The sequence below is a fragment of the Rhinopithecus roxellana genome, chromosome 1, assembly GCF_007565055.1.
Source record: "Rhinopithecus roxellana isolate Shanxi Qingling chromosome 1, ASM756505v1, whole genome shotgun sequence".
Lineage (NCBI taxonomy): Eukaryota > Metazoa > Chordata > Mammalia > Primates > Cercopithecidae > Rhinopithecus > Rhinopithecus roxellana.
Genome location: NC_044549.1, coordinates 41,790,601 through 41,798,470, shown reverse-complemented (window position 1 = coordinate 41,798,470; position 7,870 = coordinate 41,790,601).

Here is a 7,870-nt window from a genome sequence, read left to right as displayed (position 1 = left end):
CCTGCCTGATTTTAAAAAATTAATAAATAAAATAAGAAATAGTTTTATATTTTTAAACCATTTATAAATGTAAAAAAAAAAATTCTTAGCATTCTTCTGGCCATAAAAAACAAATAGTGAACAGGATTGGCCCACAAGGCATAGCGTTCTAACCACTGTTCTACATGCTTTTATTTGTAGATAACTCATTTAATACTTTCAACAATCCCATGAGACAGAAGCTATTAATATACTCACTTCACAGAAGAAGAAACTGAGGCAAAATATCTCACAGCTAGAAATTGGCAGAACTACGAGATTAACCTAAACAAATCTGGTCCCAGATCACATGCTTTTAATTTTTCAATCCTGCCTCATGCTAATAAATAATTCAAATTTAACATATGACTGTTCTTACCAGACCCTACAAGGCCTTACTTAATTAGATCCCTGGATACCTTTCTGACTCTATTATCGTGAATTTTCCCTCTGCTTTCAGCACTCCATCCCCAACTGATTCTGTTGTTGATCCTAGAACAACAAGCATATTCTTGCCTTAGGGTCTTTGCACTTGCTGCTTCCTCTACCAGGAAGATCCCAGCCTGTGGCTTCCTCTCTCAATTCATTCAGGTCTGTGCTCAAATTTTACCTTCTTGGAGAGACTTTCTCTGATTATCCTATCTAAAATAGCATCCTGCTATTCCCTATTTTCTCTCCCTGCTTTATTTTTCTCCACAGCATTTATTGCTGCTTGGCATTATATATTTATCATCTGCTTGCTGCCTGTCTCTATCTGTTAAAGTCTGAACTCCATGATTTTGTCTATATTTTTCAACACTTCATTCTTGGTACATAGAGCAGTATCCTGCACATCAATAAATATTTGTGAATGAATGAAGAGAAAGCAATCCGGAGAAACAAGAAAGTCACAGAGATGATATTATTTAGAGAAGCCATATGTCCCTGAGAAAATTCAAAAAAGCAGTTATTTTCTAAATTGCTTTGGCTCTCACCAGATTTTCAGGCTCGATTATAGTTCAAGTATACCCTTAGAATAGCTACCCCCTCACCCCATTTGTCTCTGTTCCTTGCAACCAAAGGAACTTAACTAAACCTGAAACTGATACCAGGAATAGGGTGTCACATAGTAGATCCAACTAAAGTGTGGCTTTGGGTGTGGCCTGTTGGCAGGATGAAGGGCGGTAGCATCTCATTCTAGTAAGAGAATACAGAAGTGTAGAGTATGTGGAACTAAGGCTGAAAAGACCAAAAAGCAGGGGCTGGGATATCTTGGGCCCTTGAAAGACAAGTCTTTCAGGAACCTTATGGCCACTGCCTTAGAGCATTTCTGAGCAATGAAAGTAAAGAATTGTGTTTTATTACTTTTTATTTTCTAAGGTAAAGTGCAACAAGAAAAGAACAATCTTTGCTTCCAGGTTGCCCAGCTAGCAGCAGATAGAGAAACACAGGGCCATTGTGCAGCCTTGTAGGTAATCCTTTTTGCATCTGTCCTGTGTCTTGCAAATCAACATGGCATGGAATGCCCATGCTAAGTGTAAAGAAAAAAAGACAAATTATGCTGCCCAGTATTGGGGTAATGAGCAGGAAAGGATTGTTCTGTAAGATCTCCCCTCATAGGGAACTCCTACAGCAGTGTGAAAACTCACACAGTGTGATTGGTAACCAAAAGACAAGTTCCTCTCCAAAGAATCAAGAATGTAAACTGTTACCTATGGGAACTCCTGGTGCTATCACATAGCCTGTAATCCACAAGAAGCTAGCCATACGGTTCAAGCTTGACTGGTGGTTGTAGGGTGTGGATAGGGGGATTGCTGCAGATGATTGCAGGCCTAGAGTGTAAGTAGGCAATGAATGAATTGCATTTGTATGTATGTTGCCTGCGCACTTTCAGCCCTTCTGAGAGGAACTGCTCTGTTCAGCAACCTGACGGTGTCCAGTTTACCTGGTTATACAGCACAACCTTTGCCCTGTTGCTTCAACAACTGTTGCTAAGAGAACCAGGCAGGCTGTATATCCCAGGCTTACTTAACATAGTAAATGTTTCTCAGTTGCCTCTATTTGTTATTTGAATTCACAAGAAGCAATGAACATTTTAAAGCTACAGTACAAAAGTCCAATAAATTCAGATAGACAACTCTTGTGCTCTATCCTGCCACATTTAACAAATATAAATATCCAATGATTTTAAAATGTAAGATGATTACTGTTTTCTAAAATAGTCATTAAGAACTACAATGAAGCTCATCTCAACCTTTGTTTAAAAAAAAAGTCCTTATTTAAAATTTTAAAGGGCCAGGTGCAGTGGCTTATGCCTGTAATCCCAGCACTTTGGGAGGCCAAGATGGGTGGATCACGAGGTCAGAAGTTCAAGACCAACCTGGCCAACATGGTGAAACCCCGTCTACTAAAAATACAAAAATTAGCCAGGCGTAGTGGCACACACCTGTAGTCCCAGCTACTCAGGAGGCTGAGGCAGGAGAATTGCTTGAACCCAGGAGGCAGAGGTTGCAGTGAGCCAAGATCATACCACTGCACTCTAGCCTAGGTGACAGAGCGAGACTGTCTCAAAAAATAAAAATAAAAATGAAAAATTTGAAGTAACTGAATGTATTCATTAGGAATAGATATGACTGTAAATAATGGTAAATTAAACAGAGCAGTTTATTTTTCTATCAGACAAAAGTAAGGTGGTCCAGGGCTAGTATGAGAATCCACAGTCCTTAATATTAATGCTTCCTCCAGCTCTGTTTTGACATCCTCATGACAAAGTCCATATTCATGGTCCAAGATGGCAGCTAGAGCTCAGTCATCACCTCCCTTTTCCAGGTTGCATAATGGAGAAAGAGATGAAGAAGAAGGGGATAAGGCACTCAGTGACTGCATTTTCAAACTGTTTCCTGGAAGATGCTGCACAATCTTTCTGCTTATGTCACATTAGCTAGAACTTAATCTTAGCTGCAAAGAGAGTGGGAAATGTCTGTATTCTGGGTGGCTGTGTGCCTAGATAAATATTGGGAGTTATATAACTATGGAAAGAGAAGAATAGATATTGAGGTAAACAACTAGCAATCTGTGCGACATTTCAGAATGGAGCTCTGGAAATTCTGTTTCCAGAGCAGCTTAGCCACAGTTGTTGCTAAGGATAAGGAAATATTAATCCATATGATGATTGAGATATGCCTGGATAGATGTAGGAAAAAAAAATGGAGGCACAAATTTATGTAAAAGAGTAGGGATATAATTTTTTTTTTTTTTTTTTTTTTTTTTTTTTTTTTTTAACAGAGTCTCACTCTGTCATCCAGGCTAGAGTGCAGTGGTGTGATCTCGGCTCACTGCAAACTTCACCTTCCAGGTTCAAGTGATTCTCTTGCCTCAGCCTCCTAAGTAGATGGGATTACAGGCATGCACCACCATACCCAGCTAATTTTTGTACTTTTAGTAGAGACAGGGTTTCACCATGTTTGCCAGGCTGGTCTCCAACTCCTAACCTCAAGTGATCCACCCGCCTCAGCCTCCCAAAGTGCTGCGATTACAGGCGTGAGCCACCACGCCCAGCTGGGATAGAATGTTTTGATTCTTAAATATAAAAAGGAAAATAACTATTGACTGGAAAATACTAATGTGGGGTTGGAAAGGAGAGCTATGCTCTTAATGGATACCTCCACGGCCCTTCATGTTGCAGAAGTGAGAGTGTAGCAGGAATGGGGAGGAGTCACTTTAAAGTGATTAGTAAAAGCCGGGCTTGAGGCTGGGTGCGGTGGCTCACACCTGTAATCCCAGCACTTTGGGAGGCTGAGGCGGGCTGATCATGAGGGCAGGAGATCGAGACCATCCTGGCTAACATGGTGAAACCCCGTCTCTACTAAAAATACAAAAAAATTAGCCGGGTGTGGTGGCAGGTGCCTATAGTCCCAGCTACTCAGGAGGCTGAGGCAGGAGAATGGCGTGAACCCGGGAGGCGGAGCTTGCAGTGAGCTGAGAGATCGTGCCACTGCACTCCAGCCTCGGCGACAGAGTGAGACTCCATCTCAAAAAAAAAAAAAAAAAAAAAAAAAAAAAAAAAAAAAAAAATGCAGGGCTTGGAACAGTATGGCTCTAGGATCAAATCCAGCTGTTTTTGTAAATAAAGCTTTATTAGAACACAGCCACTTTCATTCATTTACATCTTGTCTGTGGCTGCTTTCATGCTATAATGGCAGAGTCAAATAGTTGCAACAAAGACCGTGTGGCCTGCAAAGCTGAAAATATTTGCTATCTGGGCTTTTACAGAAAGTTTGCTGACCTCTGATTAAAACACCTGAATTAAGTGATCCAGTCTCTGACTTTAATACTTCCTGTGGTCTTAAGCAATTTCACTATAACAGTGGGTTATAAATACGATCTGATCTACAATCACAAGGATGCAGTAGCTGCATATTATTGGGGAAAGGGCAATGTTGCTTTTCTTAAATAATGAGTTGTCATTTTCGCTGGAGAAGCTTCTGTTTCTTATTGTAGCTTGTTAGGTTTTCTCTGGACTCTGCATTCTCTTGTTTCCATAAGACCCTTTGCACAAACTAACACAGGGACAGATAACCAAACACCACATGTTGGGAGTTGAACCATGAGAACACATGGGCACAGGGAGGGGAACATGACACACCGGGGCCTGTCGGGGGGTGGGGGGCAAGGGGAGGGAGAGCATTAGGACAAATACCTAATGCATGCATGTGGGGCTTAAAACCTAGATGACGGGTTGATAGGTGCAGCAAACCACCATGGCACATGTACACCAATATAACAAACCTGCACATGTATCCCAGAACTTAAAGTAAAAGTTTTTTTAAAAAAAAGACCCTTTGCACTGCTATTGGAACAATCAAATGTGAACCTGAGCTCTGATACAGAATGATAATATCCCTAGGAATTCATCATACATATTGTGCTGCTGTTGTTTTGGTGCAAAGTGAAGGGATTTAATGTTTTTAAGTTAATGAATTTACCTATCCCAATAAAACATCAATGTACAGAGCAAAGAAAAAGAAAAGAAAATCATCTTTCAATTTTTAGATCAAATGACCCCTCCTCCTTGAAGGATTCTGTGATCTACTAGATAGAATCACCCTTAGCCTCTTCTGTCTTCCTGTAGCATACAGCTTCTACCTCTGTTGAACCTGTCACATTATGCCTTGTTTTGAGGTTGTCTATGAACAGATGTACCTTATTCTCTAAAATGTTATAATGGTATAACTTATTAGCTTCTGAATGTCCAGGGCACCTAATAGGCGCTCAACAAATGTTCGTTGACTTGAAATGTGCAAAGGGAAGACTGTTAGGCTCCACTGCATCTCCTCTGTCTTCTCCGTTGCGGAGGCTGTCAGATCTGCCTACAGCCGACCTTGTTCTGGACAATGTGTTCTCTCCTCCTCTCCCTTCTCAGTTTACTTGTTCATTTACAGATCTATATAAGCTATAAATGTGTGAGAATCTATCACATTTAAGTTTTCAAAATATGGATTTTCTTCTGTCTCTAAAAATTCTTATTCTGTGATATTTTTGTTCACGGACAGTGTTTTCCCTTGCTTCCTTTTCCATCCTTAAATTACCTTCACCCTTATGCACTCCACAGAGCAGTGTGGCAGAAGAGACAGAAAAGGAGCTTGATTTCCCTACATTCCCCACCTCCCTTCCTCTGTCCTCCATTGATCCAAAATCTTTGGACCTGTCTTGGCAAGAACTGACTGATCAGAAGTGCAGCAGCTTCCCTGTCCTGAATTTTAAGCCTCATAATAGAGGAAGAGTCTCTTCTTATTCCCACTCTCATCAAAACATGGCCTTAGCTACGAGGACATATAATTATTTTAAAGAATTATTAAAAAAAATCTCATGAAAACTAATTATGATAAAAATAGGAACCCACAAGAATCGATACTCCCATGATGCCTTTCATAGGCCATGGACCAGCTCTGCCCCATTAGCAAGGGGCCTAACAACAAGGATCAATACCCCTTTTGGCCCCAGTCCTTTGTGGGCCCCTTTGCCTTTTCCTAGTGTTACTGTTGCCAGGGCTGATTCTTAGTGTTCTAGCTTCCGACGTACCCACCATATGCAGCTGCCAGACTGAAAGGGAAGACAAATTGATTTCAGCTTCCAGCTTGAGAATGTTTGCACTGCTCTGACCTTGGACAGGGATACTTCACTTTCTTGCCAATCCTCAGTCCACACCAAGGTTTACTTTCATCATGTTTTGATGCATTTTGCCAGGATTTTTTTTCTTCAATTCTTCTCTGTGGCCTCTCATCTTGTCTGGCCTTGTGCCCTGACCCTCTCTAAACCCAGCAGGGCCTCCCAGCCAACCAGGAGAATGATGGGCACTAAGACAGAGTTGCAGTACCAGCTCCTGGCAGGCTGATGGGTACCAGGGAGGACCAGTGGCCAGGAGAGAACTGGGGCTGTCTGGTCCATCTCTCCCAGCCTGAGAATTGCCTTTACCCTCATAAATGAAGAGAGACTGGTCCTAATATTGATGTGGCATGACCTCTGGCAGGACATATGCCTATTTTGGCTTCCTTTTAAATTTATAAGATAAAAATAACACCAGGAAGGTACAAATATTCACAAAGAAAGAGACTCAATGTCACAGCAGTGGTAAGAGCTCCTTGGAAGAGAGGAGTGATTGCTTTAGGCTAGAACCACTAAAGATTTGAGAAAGTCATACAGAAGAACTCAAATTTGATCAGACTTTCCAACAATAAGATCCAAACTAGGTTAGGTATCTCTAGTCAAGCAATTATACTTCTCTTTCCAGTGAGTATATCTTATTGTCAGAAGTTGTGCTTGTCTAGGAAATACTGATTCTTGCACAGTACTGTGATTCTAGAATCTTCTGTGCCTGCCACAGTCTATACCTCTTTCCCTGGGTCACATCCCAGCAAAAGGTGGCTGCATGACTCTCTCTGAGGCAAAGTTTAGCCTCACAGCTAGGAAGTAAAATGTAGGCTGGAAGTCTGCAAAGGAGAGACATGAGATCTCGTTCCAGTTCCATTTTGGCTTGCTTTATATCTCTGGACCTCAATTTCTTCCCTTTACAAAATAAATAGTCTAAATCTTTCTTTAACGTTCCTTCCAAGCTCTGCTGCAATAATTCATTCCCAGCTGCATCAAGTGCATCATAACTCTGAAGGCAAGAGGAAAACGATTGGTTCTCAGGTCCACTTACTGCTTTTTGCAGCACAAATGGAAATTCTTTACAGAGAACCCTGCCATATAGCCTTAGACATGGAGGAGAGGAGCTGTTATCAAATAAAGCTGTGCTCCAGCTGTCCTGGACATCAGTTTCTCTTGAGAAGCAGTAGAGTCTGTAGAGACCAGCAAAAATCATCTATTTCAAGCATCATTCCCATCCTCCACTGCTCATCCAGTTCACTACACACTGAGCAAGCACTTTTATGTGCCAGGTATTATTAGAAATACAGAAATGAATTAAGATCCTTTTCCAAATCAAACTCACAATGTTTGATAAAAGAAAAACCTAGCAATGTAAAAACCCAAGAGTCCTTGCTGATGAGCCATTCTGAACTTCTTGTTCATCTGCTCAGGAAGAAAATTAAATAGAGATTCAGAAGAATATCTTGGAAATCAGACACACTTGGATTCAAATTTGGGCAAGTTAATCTTTCTCCTTCAGTTTCCCCACCTTTAAAATGGCGCAGTGATAGTATATTTCTCAAAGAATTAGTGAGATAGCTCATGTAAAAGTTCTTCACTTTTTTCCACAAATATTTTTTGAGATATTTTATATATTGAGCATTTTAGAAGATAACTAAGGATACAGCTTTGAGTTGTAGATGTGGCTTCTCCTCTCATAAATTTGCAGTGTAGTGTCTACATT